At 39.0% G+C, this 20774-nt stretch overlaps 1 long non-coding RNA gene across 2 annotated transcripts; it reads right to left on the reverse strand.

Annotated features, from left to right (window-relative positions):
• Window positions 1-310: 310 nt before the first annotated feature.
• Window positions 311-19748, reverse strand: LOC121027596 (uncharacterized). 2 transcript variants are annotated; one of them, XR_005788816.1, is made up of 5 exons: window positions 19648-19748; window positions 18526-18618; window positions 17161-17454; window positions 16409-16478; window positions 311-999 (listed from the first exon to the last, which is right to left on the reverse strand). It is a non-coding gene; the product is annotated as an uncharacterized LOC121027596 (long non-coding RNA). The 2 variants fall into 2 exon arrangements; XR_005788817.1 differs by lacking the exon at window positions 311-999 and adding an exon at window positions 8873-8962.
• Window positions 19749-20774: the final 1026 nt, after the last annotated feature.

The raw sequence follows: 20774 nt of genomic DNA on the forward strand, positions 1-20774 counted from the left end.
AGGAAACAGTGTCTAGTTCATCTGGGAATTCCCAAGAGCTCACTAAATACTGATGAATGAACAAATGAATGAGCAGTCTCTGACCTATCACTGTAGACACGCTACCTTTAGTCTTTAGCTACAAAAAGCTTTCATATTACTTACAGCATTCTTGTGCATATTTAACTTTCTGTTGCCTAGACTTTACCTTCTTGAAACAGTTTTCTCTAAAAGTTTTGAGTAGAGTGTAAGAAGCAGTCTAGAAGGGGTAAAGTGTGGGTGTAGAGGGGGTAGTGGTGACTGGAGACAGGGAACAAATATAACTCAGGAATGGTGTGATCCGTTTGATTTTAAAACAAATTCATTCCAAAAGTGCTGCAGAAGATAAAGTATCTAGTACAACCATCGTGTTAAATGCTATCTATTTAGTTATCAATAAGCGATTACTATGAGCAAATAAAAATGTGACCTAAAACAAAAATATGTTCAATTAAAGTCTCAGAATTCTTCCTCAATAATCCTAAATCACACTTCACTTACAGAAGGTGTATAGTCTGTTTGTTTTTCAGAATGATTTTCTCCATAATGTCTGAACTATACATGATTTATGTGTGAGAGGTAAGTTCTTCCAGCTGTTGAAAATTAGCTTAGTCGCCAGTCTAGTGAGACCAGCCATGAAATGCCCTGGTTATTGGCAATTTGTTATCTCTGAGCTCTTCAAATTAAGTCTGGAAGGTCATTCCGAGAAGGGGTCAAATCACTTAGCAGAGCATGAGAAAGAGAGGACGTGTCAGACTACTCTTAATCAAATTCTTTCACTTCTTTCATTCTTTTTCATTCTTGGCCTTGGTTGTCTAAATTAATCTTCTGGGTTATAAATGGCCATTGGCCATTTATGAGAGCAGAAGTCCTTCCTAACGGGTCCAGGATAATGTTATTTTAAACATATACTGGGCTTCAGATTGTGAGCCAGGAACTGAACTTCATGTTCTTACACAGCTTATTTTACTCACAGTAGACCTGTGGAGTAGATATATTACAGGTTAGAAAAAAAAAGGTTCAGAGAGCTAGAGCAATGTTTATAACAGCATGACTTTAATCCACAAAATCAGAATTTATGAGGGATATCTAGGAATCTGTTAAATCAGAATTTCTGCATTTTTCACTGCTGCTCCAGGATGATGATGATTGCCTTTTATTATGAAAAATGTTGAACCTATACCAAAGTGGAAGGGATAGTCACTACACATCCTGTACCCATCACCAAGTTTCAACAGTTATCACCCAAAGGGGTGAGTATCTCTTCAATTTTTTAGACTCTGCCCTGTGATACTGTAATTTCTAGGTCCCTTGGATGAAACATCCAGATGCTTCTCTGAAAATAATAAAATTTGAGAATCAGTGGAGTTGTGTGACTCTCCCGTATTACATGGCTATGGAGCAGCAGAGATCAGAAGCAAATCTGAAATCAGAAGTTTCTTTCCATTCCATTCCATTCCATTCCATTCTGAAAACAGAAGTTTCTTTCCATTAAACCACAGCGGTATTCATCAAGTACATAAGTGTTTATTGAGTTTCTTTACGTTTATATAGCACCAGACTGAGGACTAGAACATGTATAAAGAAGTGAATAATGTATAATGGAAATGATGAAATAGGAACATGTAGTAATTAAATCATATTGCGAAATGACCTGTGAGCAATGACCAAAATGAATTATACAGATAATAAACACATTATTGGAAATGGGAGAACAAAGAAATATGAAACCATTTAAAGAGTCTTTACACAAGAGGTAAGATTTGACCTGGGCCTGTAGCAAGGAAGGGCTCTGCAAGTGAAGAATCACATGAGCAAAAAAGAAATTCAGAACAAACAAAGCTTTTTGGGGGGAACAGGGAATGAGAAGCAGGCTGGCTGGTCCAGAGGGATGGTATCAGGAAGCCACATTGGATTGTTAGCACAGCCAGATCATGGAGGTTCTCAAAGGCAAGATAGAATAGGGATACCAGGAAGCCACCAGGAATTTTTGAAGAGGAGAGAAATGTGATTCAAAGCAGGAACTTGGGATGGAAACTCTGACCTCGGTATGCCTGAAAATGATAGTTTTAGGAGGCTGGGTGTCCAGATAAGAAGTTACTGCACTGAACAAGCAGAAGACAAAAAGACCCAGACTGAGAAACAACCATGGAGCATTTTATAGAATCAACTGGACTTGGTGGAGACAACAGGCAGGAATAAGTTAAAAATGCTCTGAGGCTTTGTAACTGGTGAGTTAGAAGAACTGAGGAATACCAAAATGAGTTTTACTGGAGACAGCGGAAGATTTTAAATTTGCGTTGGAGGAGAATTAGGGTAGGAAGTAGGGGCCGAAAGCATAGGGAACAGTTGAGAAAGCAGTAGATACAGGATCAAGGGAAAGACTCTTTGGAAACTAATAACAGAAATTACGAGGTTGGACAGCCCAGTGGAGATGCCACTCTGTATTACCTGAATCCAGGGCGGTGCCCACCAGAAGACCGGTTGGACATTAGTCCCTGTAAAGATGCCCTTTATAACACTGCCCCCGAGTGAGGGGTAGAACCCCTGCTACAGCACTTCGAAGTGCCTTCCAGTTAGTTAGGGCCAATCCTGATTCAATATCTGATTTACAGAGCATAAAAATGTCTTATTAAATTTGGATGGTAGGGGTGCCTGGGTGGCTCAGTGGGTTGAGCATCCCACTTCAGCTCAGGTCATGATCTCGCGTTTGTGCGTTCGAGCCCCACGTGGGGCTCTGTGCTGACAACTCAGAGCCTGGAGCCTACTTTGGGTTCTGTGTCTGCCGCTCTCTCTGCCCCTCCCCTGCTTGCACTCAGTCTCTCTCTCTCTCAAAAATAAAATAAAACGTAAAAGTTTTTTTTTTTCAATTTGGACTGTAGAGGGAAAAAACACTAGTGAAAAATTATTGAAGCAACTTAACAGCAGACTATACATGCTTCATAAAATATTCATTGAAGCCCATTCCATATGTCTTCTACAGGTGTGGTTTTATGGAACTGTAATCCCTCCTTCCCCAGGGATTATGAAATCTACAATGGGAGTATCTAGAGGCTGGTCTCAATTCCACTTTAGGGATTTACTTTCCTTATCTGAGTCCGTTTGTTCCCCTTCTAAGGTTCCAAATTGGTCTTTGATAATTAACTTATTAAACAAATATTTATTGATCATCCATTTTTTTTTGTAATGCTAGAGATTCAGCGACAAATAAGACAAAAATCTTTACCTTGATGGACTTTGCTCAGTGACTAATGATTTATAAAAGTGTGCATCCAAAATCAAGTATGCTATTCTTAACTGTACAAATTGTATTTGCTATTCTCACTATTGCCTTTTTGGCCATGTGCACATTTAAACTCTGTGTCCCCTCTCAAAGCCCTACTTCCCCTCTACCTGCTAGAAATAACATTAGATCTAATGATTTCCAAAGCATCTACATGTAGTTACACTGCTACAGGGTCAGTAGCATCGCATCCCCAGTCCCCTAAGCATCCTCTCTTCTGTTAATACCAATGATACCAACTACCCCCTGACCCCTCATTGTTACACCTTGGTGCTTCTCTCCCTCCTCCTTCCCCCGATTAACTCCCTACCCTTCACCCTCCCACCCCTATGGTCCCATGACGCCTATGGTTGTCTCATGCTGTCACCTACTAGAACAAATAGTCTCTGAGACCTCAGTGGAGCACTACTAGGGAGAGTAACACCCACCAGCAAACCCTTGTCGTATTCTGAGCCCATAGGAGAGAATTTAAAATCAAAGTTGCTGGCTACAAACAACACAGAGTTTATTTGTTTATTTCTTCTAATATATAGGTTGCAGGGACTCAGAGAACTCGTCTCTACTTTAGCAGGGCTCTCTGGCATCATCCCCACTTTCCCACCCATGTATTAAAATCTACAGCAAACCATTCCATAGGCTTTTTTTTTAAGGTTTATTTATTTTGGGGAGACAGAGAGAGTGAGAGAGAGAGAGCAAGAGGGGGAGGGGCAGAGAGTGAGGGGGACAGAGAATCCAAAGTGGGCTCTTTACTGACAGCACAGAGCCCCATATGGGGCTCGAACTCACGAACCCGGAGATCATGACCTGGGCCAAAGTTGGATGCTCAACCAACTGAGCCACCCAGGTCCCCATAGGCTCTTTAAAAAAAAAAAAAAAAAAAAAAAAAAAAGAAGTATTGTCACTTTTAATCAATTGGATTCTGTTTAGCCAGGAAAATAACTATTGCCAAAAAAAAAAGCACAGTACTTAGGATGTCTACCCACCCTGCTAATCCTTTAAAAAAAGAATGTTTCATTTTAGTAAGGATGCATTTTTGAATCTTATAATTTTAGGAACAAGCATTTATATTTTTTCCTATTTTTCCTAATCATGAATGAGCTAATATTTTTGCCACTCACTTAGGGAAGATTCCCTGCTTAAGCTATCTAGATATATTTTCCCCTCTTCTGACCAACACTGATTAAAAAATCATAGAGTGTTTCTAATTAATAAATGATGAATAAAAATCCTAAAAAATATTACTGAAAAAAAAACACATTATTTTATGCTGAAAAAACAATAGGGCTAAAATCCAAGTCCAATCATTCTCAAATGAATGGTTTCAAAAGGAACAATATTTCCTTTCAAGAAGCACCCATGAGAAGTAAGTGGTTTGCTTCAAAGGCTCCCAAGGGAAAAGGATTGCCCACAGATCTTAGGTTTAATATGGGAAATAAATGTTGTTTTAGACTTCAAGTTTTGTTCTTTTTTTAATTTTTGAGGAAGTTCAGAAGCTTAAATTTTTTATTAAAAATGTACATGGCAATTGTTACTATCTTATCTCATCTGTTGTTTTCTTTTTCTCTTATCTTTCATAAATTTTGTATGATGAGGAAGCAAATTCTCTGCTATTAACAATTCCTTTTAACAAGAAAGGGATATTATCAAATATAAGAGGAGGAAAGCAAATGATAGATTTAATTCTAGTATGGACAGGAGAGATCTTGTGGTCAAGAAAAGTAACAGTTTAAAACGTAAAATCAGTTTTGCTGTTCTTGTGGCTTTACACCAGTTAGGCTCCCATCAATAGCATGTTTTACATTAGAATTTATAAAGTTCACAGCCCGAGATAAAAAGGTTTTTTTCCCATAAAGAAAAACCAGTGCCCAAGTTCCCACCAACACATGCCAAAAGGATACTTTCATGTCAACATGGAATACTTTATCTTGATTTATTTCAGACAAAGAACTTGTAACTTCAATTAAATAAGGAATAAATATTCAATTATGAAGTGTTTTAAACCCTGAGGCTTCCATGAAGAAGAAAAGTAATAAATTAATCTTGTAGAACCAAGATTACACATTACTGTCCTCTGACTCTACCTAATTATCTCAGAAGATAAAATGTATTTGAAATTCAACAGAGGATTATACAGAATTATCAGGAAATATAGAAAATCATTCATTAACATCCTCTTCAAGTAAAAGTGAATTTTGTAGAATCTCTAAGTGAATAATTGTCTCATTAATGCTTAGTAAAATTTCATGCAAAACATCTAAAGTTCCTAGTCTCCAAAATGAAAAGAAAAACATTCTCCCTTCAAAATAAACTAGTTTCAATCAATACTCATCCAAATCTGCTTACTTTTGAGAACAAACTATAACACAGTTGACATTTCTTTTCTACATTCAAAGAAACTATGAAGTGCAAAGTCATTATCGACAATCTATTCCTTCCTCTCCCATCAAAAAATGACCTGGTTAAAAAAAATACACACACACACACACACACACACACACGTGCACACACATACATACATATATGGTAAGTTTTGCCTAAAATGGCTCCTCTTATCAATTTCCCACTTCAGTCAAACTGCTGGTCATGACTGTAGCAAGTACGGTCCTAAATGCCTCATGGGCTTCACACACAGCCCATCCACACGCATCCACTTGCAGCCATGTTGTAAGTTCTAGAGAGCACTGCTAAGCTATAGAAGCTCAGTGTCTGGGTAACACACTGACCCACTGGCAGAAAACCAGGGTTCTACCCCTAATTCCCCACATCTGCCCTTGTGCCCTAGGGCAATCTCTTGGGCTTTGGTTTTTCTTGACTAACTGGTTAAGTGAGTTGGACTAGATTTTTTTCCCCGAAAGTCTCTTCCAATTCAAAATTCTGATTCTAAAGGCACCCACACTCTCTCCCAGTCCATCAGATTCAAAACCATGAAAGATTTGACTGCATTGTGTTCATCTTAATTATCATCAAGCATTTTTGGATTGTTGGTTTTGTTTTTTCGTCTTACCTGGACCTTATCCTTTCAGGTGTGATCTGTAACCTTATTAATTCATTCTCCCACGGGATCAACTTCTCATCATGTTTCCTAGCCCTGAATCTCCAGGAGTTCCTTATAACCTATCCTATTTGAGACTCTTCATAAAAGACTACAATGTCACACATTTTGAGAAATAATTTGTCTCCAAATTGTCAATCGAATCTTATTTTTCACTTCTCCAATGCAATAGAGATCATCAGCTCATGTCACCCCCATGAAACTACTCCATTCCCACTTCCACCCCCAGCTTGTCAAATAAATCTGTACACATTTGCCAAATTATTTATTCAAGTACTCAAGACCTAGTGTCTTTAGTGTGAGGTCAAATCACCCAGTGGTTACAAGTGCCTTTGCTGAAGTCAGATTGTGAAGGTTCAACTCCCATGTCTGTCACTTGCTAGTTCTGTATCTTTGGATACATTATATAACCTCTCTGTACTTCGGTCTGTGGAGTGGGGATAAATTAGTATATACTGGATTGAGTTGCTGTGAGGTTACTAAATTAGTATGTATAAAATACCTAGACCAGTGCCTGACACACGGGAGGTACTCTAAAAGTGTCAGCAATCACTACTACACCGGCTCTTTGCGACGTACTTGGTCAGTAACATATACTTAGGCACATATATTTAAAGTTCATTTATTTTGAGAGAGGGCAGGTGCAGAGAGAGAGAGAGAGAGAGAGAATCCCAAGCAGGCTCCTCACTGCAGCACAGAGTCTGACACAGGGCTCAAATTCCCGAACCATGAGATCATGACCTGAGCTGAAACCAACAGTCAGACACTTAGCCTTTGACTGAGCCCACCCAGGCACCCCTAGGAACATATATTTAAACTGTCCTCTGCTGCTCACTTCTCTTTCTCTTGACTAATTACAGAGAAGGGGAGAGCAAGAGTGATGTCATTCTTATTTCCATTCTCTTCATGGGCATTGAGGAATGTTCAAACTCCCAGTATCCACACCCAGAGAGAGACGTATGAAACTACGGGAGGAAAGCCATGACGATTAAGGGGTTGAAAATGGAGGTTGTGAGGAAACACTAGTTAGGAAAAACTAGTTAAAAGAACAAGGACTAGTCATCCCCCCAAAAGGAAAGTTAAAAGTTATTTAAATAAAGATCTTTAGAATACAAAGAGCCTTTGAAACCCCACTGGGAATAGTTTGCTGTTTCAACTACCGAATCTTTCCTCCTTGGTTTCCCTTCCCATGACTGCTTTTGTGCTGTTTCTCATTCTGTACCTCTCCCCTGGCTTTACCTCCACCAAGTGTCAGATACTCACATGCACTATGTTCACTCCTAGTCTGAAAGGTGGATTTTATTAAGCTTTTCAGTAGAGCTTTTGACAACTAAATAAACTGCCCATAGTCACACAATCGAGCCAATAAGTAGCAGAACCAGAATTCAAACCGATGTCTGTCTGATGCCAAAACCCAAGAGCAGCCCATGACACATGCCATCACCCCAATTTGTTCGGCTGCCTTTTGTTTCCAGTTTTCCTAACTCCTCCAGCCTTGCATAGTAATAGGAACATAAAATATATTCACTAAGAGCTTGTTACTTCAAAAGAAAATAATGAGAGTTTGAAATACTGCAGTATTCAAGAAGGTGAAGTTGAGAAATCTTTTTTTGAATCGTCAACATTAATAAATCAACTATGGGGCGCCTGGGTGGCGCAGTCGGTTAAGCGTCCGACTTCAGCCAGGTCACGATCTCGCAGTCCGTGAGTTCGAGCCCCGCGTTGGGCTCTGGGCTGATGGCTCAGAGCCTGGAGCCTGTTTCCGATTCTGTGTCTCCCTCTCTCTCTGCCCCTCGCCCGTTCATGCTCTGTCTCTCTCTGTCCCAAAAATAAATAAACGTTGAAAAAAAAAATTTTTTTTTAAATAAAATAAAATAAATAAATCAACTAATTAACTAGTTAATTGGCTCTCCCATGTGTCAGGCAGATTAAGGAAGGGTCTCTTTAATAGGGGAGCATCTGGCTTGACAATTTTTAAGTATTGTTTGGAACCAAAGCTTTTATGTTCATAAAAAAATCCAAGTTGTACAACATTCTTTAGCCAATAAAATGCAATGGCTGAAGAGGTCACCAATTTATAAAATCACGTGAGCTCTATTAGGAGTTGATAGAGATAATTAGTAAAAAAATGTCTTTTAATCTAAGTATTTTAATTGTCTTAACAAGAACAACAGAACGCTGATGAATAATCTGTTTATGATAACCACTCATGCAAAGACTAGTAGGTCTGTGAACTATAGTGCTGTCTCAGTAAATCAAATATTTATAACCTTTGTTCAAGTTTCAGGAAAATCTGTGTAACAGTTACAAAAACACATGCCAATATGAGTAGGTCCCACCATTTTGTTTAATGACCACAAAATAAATAAAATGCAATGGAAACCTTGATGCTCTTTTATCATATGTGAAATTCTGAGTCCACTAACTTCTTTATATTTAAAAGAAGCCGGAAAACATCTCAACACAGGAGGTCCAGATAAAGTGAAAAGCTTCCTTTATTGCATCAATGTGTGTTGACTTGATCCTTTGACCCTCTGTAAAATTGAAATTAAATTAAACATACACTGTATAAACTCAGCAGGAACCTCCCAGGCCCTACAGATCTGACCCTGTAAAAAAGAAAAAATTTCCTTGAGTGGAACATAGAACAAAATATAACCATTTTATTGTTATATAATCAACAGGGGAAAAAAATCCAACAATGTCTTTTACTACCTTGGCTTTCAAGCATTTTCTTCCTGTACTGTTATTTTAATTTTATTTTACAAAAGTAATACATGATCAGTGCAGAAGAGTTCAAAAGATACAAAATACAAAATAACCAAGAATTCCATCCAAAGACCTTCTATTCCACTTAGGTATGTACTCTTTATTTTTTGTGAAAAAAAAAAATATTTTTTTAATGCTTATTTATTTTTGAGAGAGAGAGAAAGACAGCAGGGGAGGCGCATAAAAAGAAGGGGAAACTCAGAATCCGAAGCAGGCCCCAGGCTCCAAGCTGTCAGCACAGAGCCTGATGCAGGGCTCGAACTCATGAGCTGCGAAATCATGACCTGATCCAAAGTTGGACATTGAACCGACTGAACCACCCAGGAGCCACATTTTTTTTAAATAAAAGTGCCACTTTGTTCTATACCCTATTGTATAACTTATTTTTTTCATTTAGCACTCTATTAAAGTTTTCTCAGATTTATATAACCTATAAATAATTTATATAATTATTCATTTCATAAACTCTCTTGATTCATTTAATAGGATATATACCAGTAGTTGCATTTTGTATTTTTAATGTATCTTATATGTGAAGGTCTCAATAAGTTGTTTAGAAACACAATTAGTTTAGCAGCATCAAGATTCTCTGGTTATTTATAAATACTCCATCTGGCTTTTAAATCTGGGGGTATCCTCCTTTAAGCAAACCCACATATCATGAGATGGGAAAAAACTGTTACAGTCTGAACATCTAGAAGGAAAATATATTTTAAGTACAGCAGGCCAGCCTGGGGCAAAAGTACAAATAGAAGCCACACATCATATATCTAAATATTTAAAAGTTATAAATCAGACTAACAAGCAGTTGAATAAAATATACTCTACACATCTACCTTGATAAATGCACTTTGTTGATGATCTGGGAGTCCAGGTTAGAATTAAGAACTCTCAGACAATTTGGAGTTTCTCAACAAAATGTGAAGGCCCAGGAGATCTGGCCTGGCCCCTGTTCATGACCCATAGCCTATGGCCCACTTCTTCTCACACCCCTGGCTCTGTGCCATTCCACAGAGGCCTTACTCGCATGGATATCTCAGTTCTGTCCACAAGTCTGCCCACACAGCTGACCCCTGACCATCCACCAGTCCTGGGAATGAGCATATCAGCAGCACATCAGCCCTCGAGAAGACAAAAGACGTGAGCCAAAGAGCCCGTGCAGGCCTTTGGAAGCAAGCCAGAGGGAGTTCTAGCAGGGTAGTTGGGGATCCTAGGTGCCTGAAGCACCGTGTAAGAGAAGGGGATGCAGATTCCCCAGTGACACGTCCCCCCGCTCTATGACTTCCTGCCCTTCATGTGGAATGCAGCCACAGAAGGGCCAGGATGGGCCTGCTAAGCACAGGGCCTAAGGCAAATGCCTCTTCTGGGCAGTACTGAGGCAAGCCCCACTTTTTTTTGAGAAGATTTCTTGATAAGTCCATTTGAAGTAGAAGCCAACACCCTAAAGGACAAAGTTTGGAGAGAAAAGAACTAACAGAGGGAGAATGATTAAAAGTCTTAGGGCAGAGCCAATGGGATTAGGGGATATATCACAAAACCTTCTGTTACTCACAAAATACTTGCTGGAAATGGGAATTTTTTGCATCCGAATGGAAACCCATGGAAGAGTTTGACCCTAGTTGACTTAGGGATATATTAGATTGACTTAGAATAGGTCAAGAGGAAATAAGCTCTCTGGAACTTTCAAGCATCCTAAGGAAATCTCGGACCTCAAAGTCCATGAAACAGTGGGCTGCAGGAGGGAGAATGTTGAACTGGTATTATCTGACTTAATGAGGGACATAGACATGCCACCTATACAAAAATCTGCCTTTGAATAAAGAAAGTATGAATGCTTTTTTACTTTGTGACTATTGTGTGATTATTTTCAAATGGGATGGTTTAGTGCTTTTAAAGTGATTACATTTTAAAGTGAGGATGCCATGTAAGTTACACGCAGAAATGTCAGAATCAGAGATAAAGAGGACTCTGAATTCCTTTGTGCTACATTAAATCCAAACCTCGCTCTTCCTCTTCTCCCTTTAGGGTACTAAAACTTTTGCCAGCTGAAGCTAAGGTTTTCCAAAAAACTTCAAGAAGCAGTTTCCAAGATTTAAATCGAAGATAAAAAACCATCTGCATTCTCACGAAACCGGCTACCTCTAACAAGTTTTTAGGGATGCTCTTTCCTTTCCTAGAGCAGAGTCGTAAACCACAGAGTGAAGGGTTAGCTCCAGCAGCGAAGTGGGAAGCACAATATGTTGTTCACTTTCTTTAATAGTACATTTTGATTGTGGCCATCACGGACATGAGTTTTATAGCACCAATGGCTGGGGCTTGTTTCCATTCGTTTCTCAGCCTCCAAACACAGCTCCTGCAAAGGAGCTCTTAATAAATACTACTTTTTACCAAAGGGGAAAAAAAATACAGGACACATCAAGCTCCTGAGTCAAGACATCTCATTTCAAATACTGTTGTCACTAGCTTTGGGTTCTGACAATCACTTTGGACCATTCATGACTTCTACTAATTTATGTTGACTGTATTTTGCCTAAATGCTTTCCCACTGTGAGCATTCGGAGTTACTGAACATGTGCCATGTGCCCAGGCTCATTGTCTAGTGGAGGAGACAACCCAAAAGCATGATTATGAACAAAGGAGTGTCAGGGTAGAGGTAGATTCAGATTGGTACAGAGGCACAGAAGAAGGGCGCAAGCAGCTGCTGGGGCAGAGGTGGGTGATGCGGTTGGGGGTGGAGTGATGGGTGAAGAGGTGGGAAGAGAAGAAGGTGTGCACTTAGTGGGAAAGCAGATGGATGGGCATTAAAGGAATAAAACAGTGGGGTGCCTGGGTGGCTCAGTTGGTTGAGTGTCCAACTCTTGATTTTAGTTCAGGTCATGATCCCAGAGTCCTGGGATTGAGTTCTTAAGATTCTCTCTCTCTCTCTCAAATAAAAATAAAAATAAAAAAGAATACAATAACATATACAAAAACTCAGAGGCCTAAGGATGTACAAGAAGGTCAGAGACCAGTAAGTTTTGTGGAGGGACAGAAATACTGTGTGTATGAAGTGAGCAGAAAGGATTGTGTGAAGCTAGTGGTTAGAAATGAGGGCAGAAGACAGGACCAGACTGTAAAAAGGTCTGCAGAGGAATCTGAAGACTCACAAGAAAGTTGTCCTCAAAGCCCAGGCCTGACAGGTAAAACCACCTTAGAATGAGATTCTTTTGACATCTTGCGAATGAGACTTCTTAATAGAATTCAAGATTTATGCTTAATTTCATTTTCTCATGAATTGTGTTAGAACGAGTTTCCACAGCCCTTTCAGAGGAGCCAGCAAACTGCAGACTGTAAGACCTCACTACGCCTGGCTTCTTAGAGGAAGAAAGCTGAACAAACCAACTGTTAAAAAGACCTTTGTTAACTAACTCGGGAACATAGGGGAATTGATAACAGAGCTGGAGAGGCCCACAGCCAAGATCCTGGGAGAGACTCCAGGAAGGGCAGTCCTCTAATAGGTTGGGTTTTTTTTTTTTTTTTTTTTTGGTTTTTTTTTTTTTTTGTTTTTTTTTTTTTTTTTTTAGCATAATGCCATACTTGCCCAAGGCAAAATTACTAATGCAAACAGTGAGCATGTGCGTGGGCACTCATGATAGATGGAGAAATTCAACATCAAGCATGTCTGTCTAAGCATCTTCAAGCTGTCTAAACTAACAGGATACAAAAAACTTATGCAGGCAGCTCTGGAGCACACAGGTTCTGACATGTCCCTATTCAGTTATGCTCATAAATGCCACCAGCAATCTTGAAATGGTCAAATATTAAATTTTGAGTTAAAGCCATAATTCACTAGCAAGTTTTATTCTTAGAGCAACTTGTTTATTTTTACTACCAAAAAGTTGAACCCTAGGTTACGAAGAAACTAAAGCTAGGGAAAGTTTTCACAGTAACCTTTAGAAATGCTTTGGAAAGAGATCAAGGTATCTCCACTTGCCTTTGGTGGACATTTGTGCCTGGGCGGCATTCACCTCCCTTTCATCTAAAGACTCCTTTAGTGCATGTCCTATATCCCATAGCACATGGTCTTGGTGGATGATCAACAAAGGTGTCCTACCAAGGGTATGTGACAGACCAGTCTCCTTTCTGAAAACTAAGTATCTAGTAGAATAATAGAAAAGAGCACTGGTTAGAGTTTTCTCCTTCCCTCTCCCTTCCTACTCCCTCTCCCTTTCTCTCCAGACAGTCCCTCTCTAGAGTATTCATGGTGTTACATTAGCCAGGTTTAGGTTCTTTGCTTGCAACCAAACAATCCTAAATCATACATTGTAGCCCATGCATCTCTGTAATCTTGTGATTCTAGTTTAATGGTCAGAAAGGCAACCGCAAGGGAAAGACTGTCAAGTCTTTGGGACAAAGACACCAAGTTTATAGCTTTTTGCAAAGTTCATTAGAATTTCCGAGTTGCTTCAAAATGGTTTGAGAGGAGAAGGAGGCAGATGGTAAGGACTGGGTGTGGAATGGAAAGTTCTGCAAACATGTGCTAACAGAGGTTCTCTCGGGTGCTAATCCAGGCTTTGAGAAGCATTATGGGCAAACCACAGCAGGCATGTGGGGAGGGCAATACCATGGACCAGCTGAGTCACCACTGAGACCAAGGTAAGGGCAGCAGCAATAAGGTGGAGTCCATTCACCGAAGTGGCATTCTGGAATTATTCAGGACAATATCAGATGGATGAGGCAGAGTACCCTGGAGCAGCCACCCACAGCAACCAGAGGACGCATGGCAGTATTTGCTGCAGCAAGAAGCAGCCGCTGAGGGCTACTGGAACCTTCCTGTCATTTCTGACATGGTATCCCCACTGGCAATTTTCCCAGAGAATGGCAGAGTTCTAAGGCAAATGCAGGCGCCTTGGGTGGGTCAGGGGGGCTCTTCTGCATCACTGCTGTTGCCCTCCAGTGGCTAGGAGAGATTCCAACCTCAGGACTTTTCTGGTTCCTCCACAACCCACATGTTCAGGCTTACAAACAGCAAGATTTCCTCGCACCTCACATTCTAGATTTTTTCTCTATAAAGGGAAGTAATACAGCACAGTGGACCTGGAGTTACCCTGCCTTTCCCAGCAGTGTGGAGGTTCCTCAGAAAATTAAAAATAGACCTACCCTATGACCCAGCAATAGCACTGCTAGGAATTTACCCAAGGGATACAGGAGTACTGATGCATAGGGGCACTTGTACCCCAATGTTCATAGCAGCACTCTCAACAATAGCCAAATTATGGAAAGAGCCTAAATGTCCAATCTGATGAATGGATAAAGAAATTGTGGTTTATATACACAATGGAGTACTACGTGGCAATGAGAAAGAATGAAATATAGCCTTTTGTAGCAACGTGGATGGAACTGGAGAGTGTGATGCTAAGTGAAATAAGCCATACAGAGAAAGACAGATACCATATGTTTTCACTCTTATGTGGATCCTGAGAAACTTAATGGAGACCCATGGGGGAGGGGAAGGAAAAAAAAAAAGAGGTTAGAGTGGGAGACAGCCAAAGCATAAGAGACTCTTAAAAACTGAGAACAAGCTGAGGGTTGATGGGGGGTGGGAGGGAGGGGAGGGTGGGTGACGGGGTATTGAGGAGGGCATCTTTTGGGATGAGCACTGGGTGTTGTACGGAAACCAACTTGACAATAAATTTCATATATTGAAAAAAAAAATAAAATAAAATAAACCCTGCCTTTCCTGCCACCACTATAAAGTCCAAAGGACTTTATAGTAGGTATATTAGTAGGTATCTCCTAGGGTTGTTGTGAAGGTAAATGAGATGATGCATATCCAGGAGTTAGCACAGAGTCCCACACACAGTAAATGCTCAGCGACGTTAGAGAACGTGCCCACAAAGATGCTCACTGATGTGACTCAGAGCAACTCCAGCCCCTTCATTGTTACTTTCAAAGCCCTATAACATTCTGCACGAGAGAAAAGCCTGCTGCTGTACCCTGAACGCCCTGCGACAGTCAAGTGGCCCTAGAAGATATCTACTGCAGGTGGAGAGGTCAGGAGGGGATTTGGCTCTCGCTTCAAGAAGGGGGAAGGGGAGTGAGCATCTGGCAGCAAAGTCCCTTGAGGCCAAGTGGCAGCTGATTCACACAAATGGTATTTGGATCTAGGCGAGGGGAATAAGAGAGGAGCCTTCCCCTGCCTCCCGGAAACTGACTCCTCTCCCATCATCTCAGCTGCCATCTTTCATCACTCGGGCCTCCCCCAGATGTGGCAGCCAGCTTGCTCACACAGAATCCCCTCCCACACCAGCAGCATGTTGAGACTTTGCTGCCTGCCCAGCACTCGTAGGGGCTGGGCTCTGGTCCCTTGTATGAGAGGCGGAGAGCTACAGCAGAAAAAAGTGGGGATGAGGGAAAGGACTAAAAATCGTGGGTTTTTTTTTTTAATGCATCTGGAGAAAAAAATATACCTCACATGTAGGTAGTTTGGGTATTGTGGCAAGAAAAAATGCCCATGTTTAGCAGAGACTAGGACCCATGTTCACAGAGAAAAATCAAAGGTTGGGACAGCTAACAATGCAGAAAGGCAAAATTCTTCCACTTAAACAAGTGCTCCCAGTGAGTCATGGTTGGGGCAGCGTTGGCTCCAGCATCAGTGAGACAATGATGTTTAGCTGCACACAGTGGGAATTAATTGGTTTCATTCAAAGTCACAGTGTAGCCACAGGGAAAAAAAATTAATCTTCATTTAAGTATTACCACTACATTTTTCAAAAGACAGACACTTTTTTTTCCTCTGTTCACATGCAGTTGTTTTCACACGAGCGAAATCCCACTTGGAAATTGTTCTGTCATCACACAACCCTTCTGAAAGTGGTCCATGGTAAATTAGTGTTGCTGAATTCCCACCTCATTCTAAAATGTTTTCTGGAAGAACTTCAGCACTCATTTCCAGTGGCTTCATACATGGACACCAATACCAATGTTCACTTTTGGTGCATGGATGGGAAAATAAATGCTATTATTTACTAGGAGTCCCAGACCCCGTGCCTAGCATTAGAGGCTTTGCCTAATTTTGCAGATTACAAACATTAATCTCAGAGAGGTGACATCACAGATCTGGGATTCAAACCCACCCTAGTTCTCTGCAACTGTTATGTGACCTTGATAGGAGGTCATGTTCCACAGCTCCAGTCTTTATATTACAGTCTCGATGGCCAGAGTATCCAGCACATATTAGATTCTCAATAAATATTTATTCTTGGTCATCGGTTTTACTTCTTTAGGTAGGATGCACCTGAACTTACCTCCTCCTGGGTATTTTATCTTTGGCTAACCGAAGTAAAGCACTCAGCATCTGTAGTTCTCTCCAGAATTCTAAGAGTAAGATTAGAGTATAAAATGAGAATTATATAAAAAACACCAAATGAATCCTGTTTATTGGTTACTGAGAGAAGTAACAAAACTTGTGAATTCACATTGCTACATGGTTGTCCTAGGTTTCTTCATAGCTTTTCAGTAGTCTCAAACGTGGGAAGGGAAATAGGTGAAGGGAAATACACTGAATTACTAAGGATGAGGAGAACCCAATGGAGAACTATTGGGTCTAGATGGTGGCTGGCTGCAAGCATTGGGATGCAGGTGCCAGCCATCCAGGTATCCGGTCATTTAGTTGCATGTTCTCCTTCCAGATGCCAGCACAGGCATTAGAGTCTCTTCCCGCCTCATCCCTGCCCATATCTCATGGCAATCCTAATCCTGTGAGGATGAAAATATTGTTACCCCTTTTTACAGATGAAATAACTGGCTTAAAGGACTCAAATAGTTTGCCCAAGATCTCACAGCCACTGAGTGGCAGAGCTGGGTTACAACCAATTTCCTCTGAGCTCTTAGACTATTAGCTAATACCCTGTTCCAAAAAAAACCTTATCAAAATTACACCTCAGGAACCTTCCTGGCCGAGATGGGTAATGACCTATAGAGACTGCATTTCTGATCCAAATCAAACTTAGGCTGAAGGAGACAAAGCAAGGGCCAAAAACAATGATTCAATGCCTACCTTGTGAAAGATGATAGTAATTCTAGGTCAAAGTCTAATGAACGGATGTCTGCATAGCAATTAGCACTGCCAGGCACCCTGGCTGGCAGTCTTGGCAGAACGGCCATGGATTGTCATAGAAACCGGACTTCTCTCTGTCCCAAAGAGGAATCCACTTAGCTGGTCCAGGACAGAGCAGGCTGCTGCTGAGGGCTACACTTCTCTCCCAAGCTGGAATTTTGCTCCTTTTAATATCTCCCCAGAGAAAAGCAACTCAAGAAGCTGGGGGAGGGGGATCACAGCAAGACAGGATAGCTGTATATGAGTATATTAGTAAAAATATACTAGTAAAATGTAAAAAATATATATATTTATATAAATATTTAAATATTTATAATATATATTTTATGTATTATGTTACAATATATAAATATATTACTTTATAATATATAAATTATTATATATTTAGTATATAAACTAATATATATTAAATTATATTAGTATATAAATATTAGCATATAAACTATATTAGTATATAAATATTAGTATATAAAATAATAGATCATCTATAATATATATTTATTTAAAATATAAATTATATGATTATATAAATATATACATAAAAAGTAAAAAATATATTATGTATAAAATAGTATATATTATATATCAAGTATAATAAAATATATTACATATAAAACATTGGGGCAAGCGTCCGACTTCAGCCAGGTCACGATCTCGCGGTCTGTGAGTTCTAGCCCCGCGTCAGGCTCTGGGCTGATGGCTCAGAGCCTGGAGCCTGTTTCCGATTCTGTGTCTCCCTCTCTCTCTGCCCCTCCCCCGTTCATGCTCTGTCTCTCTCTGTCCCAAAAATAAATAAAAAAACGGAGAAAAAAAAATTAAAAAAAAAATAAATTATACATATTATTATATTACATATTATTACATATTATTATATTACATATGTTTATTATTATAAAACATATAAATTATATATATTATATAAAATATATAAATTATATATAATATAAAATATCTATAAAATATATTTTATATATAAACATACATATAAATTATATATAAAAGATATATTATATATAAAATATATAATATAAATATGTATTGTAAAATAAAATTATATATTATATATAAAATATATTATATATAAAATACATTATATATTATATATAAAACATATTATATATAATATATAATTATACATAGTTATTTTTATTTCTTTATTTTATTATTAATTTATTTATATATTTATAATAAAATATATAATACATTATATGTAATATATAAAATTATTATATATAAACTAATATATTAGTTTATATATGAATATATAAAATATAACCAATTGCTTTGAAACTTCAGACAACTCACACATGTCTTCAAGGGCAGCTTCTCAAAAACTACCAACTTTGTTCATGATCTCCCCTTCTGCAAGATTCCTCATTTGTAGTCAAGATGACAACACTAATGGAACCAAAGAAGATATCCCATTTAAATTTTGTCTTATCTATAAAATGTCTGAGTCTTCCTAATCCCTTAAAAAATTTTCAAGCAATTTAATCTAGCATTCTAGTTGAGCCATCAGTTATATACAAAATCAACATTATATCTTTTACCATTATTTACAGTATGTGACATTACATTATAAATCTACCTTCTATTTTACGGGGAAGACAGGGAGTGAAGGATTTAGGGAAGGAAACTACAATTTATAGAATGCCTAGCATGAATTGAGCATTTTATTTAATCTGCATGACACCTCTATGAGATACTTACTATCTCCATTTTACAGGAAAGAAAATGAGATTCAAAAAAGTTAAATAACTAGTCCTACATCTCACACACAGTGTAGAGCTGAGATGCAAAGTCAGGGCTGTGGGACTCCAAAACCTCTGCTCTTTCTACCAAATTTCACATATATTTATTCTACTTTGCATGCATCTGTATCTGGGATTACTCTTCAATAAACAAATTATAGAAAAATTCCAATATTTAAGCTAGTCAGAATTCAATTAATTAGAATTTTGAATTAAATGATTCTTCCTATCCCATCCCCCCAATTCTCTGCTACCAATGTGTGGGAACAATAATTAAATAGTGACCAAACAACCATGATTGTTTTTAATCCTTAAGGTGTTCCATAGAGTAAGATAAAATTTAGCTCATCATCCTAAACCAATTCCATTACACCGCTGGGCAGAAATTGTTGATATGAGCCCAAGGCATTAAGAGATTCTAAATTATTGAAGTAAGATTCAGTAAAGTTCAGAATATACAACTTAGGCAGGGAATGGACTGATGAATTTACCAAAGATTTTTGGTAGCAAGCTGAATGAAAGGTAATTCAGGGGCGGCAGCGGGGGCTATCAAAAAACCTTTATTTCATAGTTCCTTGAATGTGTCAGTTAGTCTATGTAATTAAATGCATTTTAAAAAGAACCCCTTATTTCCTTCCAAAGGCCCAGATTTTATCATGTGGATGAGCACAAGTACCGTGAGCAATGAAGCAAAATGCCTGGGTTTGAATCTCAGCTCCATCACGACTCAGCCTCCAGACCACTGGCAATGCCTTAACTCTTCACATATCAGATTCCCTGCCAGTGAAATAATGGTAAGAATAAGTTAGAGTAAGATAATCTCTAAGTCCCCATCTAAGGGTATGTATTAATTTCATAAGTATAAGTAATCTTACAGATACAATGTTCCAGTGTTTGGTGATACCATCTTGACATTATCACTACCATCAATATCACATATTTATATTTTAAAGCACTTGTCATTTTAGACATAGTCAATACAAAGAAATGACTCAGCCCTGTCCAAGGAGATCACAAGGGGAAACATGACATACACACAACTGCAGAAGGTAGCCCAAGGAAAGCACCAATGATTAGTGTGCCCAGGAAGCACTATAGGATTTCCCAAGAATTATTTAAATTTTTTCATTGTTTCAGTAGTTATGTTGAGACAAAGATGATGATCCATGGAGCACTCCTTAGCCTCCACATTGGATGTGAGACTATACTTGATATTTCGTCTGCATCTCCACCTCATTGTTAAAAGCACACATATCCAGACTAGTAACTACACACAATCAGAAGCAAATAGCTATATGCACATAGAGACTCTGCATGAGAAATGTAAATAATTATGTACTGAACATTCATACACATTTGCTTTCAATTTGGTATTGAGTGGGCTATAGAGGTAGAAAAGAAAAGACCCTGTCCCCTAGGATCTCACTATTTACTGCACTTATTCAGGAAGACAGAAATATAAACAATTGCAACAGGTGCAGTTAACAGTGGTCCTAACAATAATGCTCTGGACTGTAAGAAATGTGAAACACTGCTGCCTGAAGAATCTGGAAAGAATCTGGAGAGAAAATATAGGACTTTATCTGAGCTCTCAAGAAAGAGCAGGACTTTGACAGAGTGATGTATATGCAAGGAAGCAAGAACACTTGTCCCTTCAAGTTGCAGCAATAGGTCCTAGACTCTGTGTCATGATCGCTGTGGGCCAGAATAAGTAAATCCATATGACTGCAGCAGCAGGTACTTGAGGAATTCAGTGAAAGTCAAGGTTAGAAGTAAAAACCAAATCCACAGACCTTCCCTTCA

Source organism: Herpailurus yagouaroundi, unplaced genomic scaffold, assembly GCF_014898765.1.
Source record: "Herpailurus yagouaroundi ecotype Mexico unplaced genomic scaffold, PumYag 77, whole genome shotgun sequence".
Classification (NCBI taxonomy): Eukaryota; Metazoa; Chordata; class Mammalia; order Carnivora; family Felidae; genus Herpailurus; species Herpailurus yagouaroundi.